This window comes from Syngnathus leptorhynchus, unplaced genomic scaffold, assembly GCF_054491065.1.
Source record: "Syngnathus leptorhynchus isolate UIUO unplaced genomic scaffold, UIUO_Slep HiC_scaffold_208, whole genome shotgun sequence".
Taxonomy (NCBI): domain Eukaryota; kingdom Metazoa; phylum Chordata; class Actinopteri; order Syngnathiformes; family Syngnathidae; genus Syngnathus; species Syngnathus leptorhynchus.
Window position 1 is genome coordinate 57,501 of NW_028232175.1, and position 2,500 is coordinate 60,000.

Sequence of the window (2,500 nt, forward strand, 5' to 3'; positions counted from 1 at the left end):
GAAGCGTCATACAGACTGCACCTCCACGTGGTACCCGCTGGTAACGGCCATGGCTAGCATGGACGGCTAACGCAGTCAGCCTAGGGGGGGCAGATGCCCAGCTTCCCCCGACCCGTTGGGACAAGGTTTGGCCAACTCGGACGGTTGTTCTCGATTGGTTGGCGTGCAGACTACAGAAGGGGCGGCACGTCTTGGGTGACCTTCTGGACCCGTAAGGTGAAACTTGTCTCCCTGAGCGCTACTGAAGCAGCAGTAGTGTCTCGGATTCTGCAGTAGGATGACTACCTATGACTTAGGAGGAAGGGCGATACTGAACACTACGAGAATCCTGGGGCCGCCGTCTGAACCCGGCGACGGTACTCATGTAGCTCCCTCTCCCCGGTTGCCCGTCTGATCCCGGCGGGCTCCGAGTGACCCATTTCCTATCTGACCGACTGGCAATCATGACCTGCCTTGGTAGGGCCCCCATCGGCCTCGGCTTGCCGACACTGGTGGACGGTTCCTACCCACTGCGGGTCGCCCTCTAGCACCTTGCAGGCTGGCTTGTGCGCTCGCTCGGCGCCCGGCTGGTACGCCTGGTATGACTGAATGGTGGCGAGACTGAGACGAACCGAGACGGTGCTGATGCCGTTACACATAGTGATAATGAACAAAGGCTGGATGTGGCGCCTTCTGTCGAATGTAATTTCTCAAATCCTAGCGGAAACGCAAATACTGTTAAGCCTGGGCAGCCGTGATGCGTGCTGGTCGCTGGATGGCTTTACGGGGAGCGAGCTCGGCATCTCTGATGGGGGCCTCTCCCAAGTGGGTCAGACTGTGGACTTGGCTTTGGTTGGGGGCAGGCCTTACTGGGTCGTGCCGGCTGCTGCCCGGGTTTGATTCTTAGTAAAGTCTTAAAGGGAACGGTGACTGAGCTCTGGCTGAGCCGAGCTGCCCAGGATTGCGGACCTGGGTTATCAAGAACCGCGGAGGCACGGCTTAATGGGGGGTCGTGACTGCTCGAGCGACCTCATCTTCACGTGCTTGAGGTTGGGTGCGTGTATGGCGTGTGATCAACCGCCTCGGAGGCCATGGGGACCAACTTTCGGGGTTTGGCTGAGGGTCCTCGAACGGCTGTAGTCATGTCTACAGACCATGTTGCGAAAACTCCTTTGGTTCGGAAGTCCGTGTCGCAGCTGCACAGAGTCGGAGTCACAGTCAGTCTGGCCGGTGGAGCGGGTGGACCCAGGCTGGCGAAGCTCCTGACAACTCCTCAGTGGCACTGGTGGCCGCCGTCGGTCTGGTTATGAGAGTATGGGCGACGGATGCCATGATGGTGCCACAGCTTGTTTCTGGGAGGGCATTTTGACAGAGGTGCCTGTGGTATGTATGTGCGGGTGTGAGTCGCCGGCGTATCACTGACGAGTGGGGTTGCCCGACGCGTGTCGGGTGACGAAACGAGTGAGGTGGATATGGAGGTCCCTGTGTGACGGCACGGCAGGCAGTTTGTAGGGTGAGTGAGACACCTTGCGGCTGTTGCGCTGGTCAAGGAAGCAGGTCAGAGCCTGTGCTGACCGAGTCTCCTGCTTCATCCAACTTGGCTGGTTTTGAACGCTATGCTCGTGGTCGAGCCCAGGCAGGACTGGGGGTCTGGCCCCTCAGGCTGGGCTTCGGCCGGGAAGCAACTGATGAGGCTGTCTGCCACGTGAAGGGTGCGTGGGGTCGATCCCAGGGCTCTCAAAGGGACGGGGCTTGATAGCCGGGTCTGCTGGGAGGCTTGCCGGAGGGTGGGCTGAACAGTAGCTGGCGGTCGCTTACTGGCCGTGCGAGGGCTTTCGACTCGGTTTCCCATGGTCATGGCCTGTGTGTAGTGGGAAGCTAGGCGTACTGGACGCGTGAGGGTGATTCGTCGCCCGTGTAGGCTGCTCATCGGGGTGGGCTGCGGTGGCACCGACACCGAGCTCGCAGTCGCGGGATTGGATTGTGGAGAGGGACTTGTCTCTATGACCCTGCCTTTCTTGCTATGGATTCTCTCATCCATGCTTTTGAACGCTTGTGCCGCTTCTTCTGGGGCGAAGGCCGAATTCGCTGCGGCTCCTGCCGTGCTGGGCTACTCCAGATGGGCTGCTTGATGAGGGGACTTTGTCCTGCTCAGGATGGTGGTCCGCGGGACAGGCCGGTGTGGTTGGTGGTAGCCAGGAGGACGATGGTGAAAGGGGAGGCGACAGGTGGCGCGAAGCAGTGGTTGTCCCGGCTCGTCCGCAGTTGGGGGGCCATTGCCTAGCATGCGCGCGATGGCGCGCGGGGCCTTGGCTGTCTGTCGTGGTTCCCGGTACAGGTTGGTGGGCCTGGACACCTCATTGGTCTCTGTGGATGTGGAAGATCCCTGTTGTGTGGTACGGTGCGAGGGTCTGCCCGGACGGTTTGCGGGTCACTGTGGAAATGGACCGGGGCGGTGTGTCGTTCAGCGACACTGGGGCACCGTCCCGGCTGCTGTTGCGGGTCCGTCAGTCGTCCCGGC

At 60.8% G+C, this 2,500-nt stretch overlaps 1 pseudogene; it reads left to right on the forward strand.

Annotated features, from left to right (window-relative positions):
* LOC147037378 (28S ribosomal RNA) overlaps positions 1–2,500 on the forward strand; it is a 7,935-nt pseudogene that overhangs the window by 3,138 nt on the left and 2,297 nt on the right.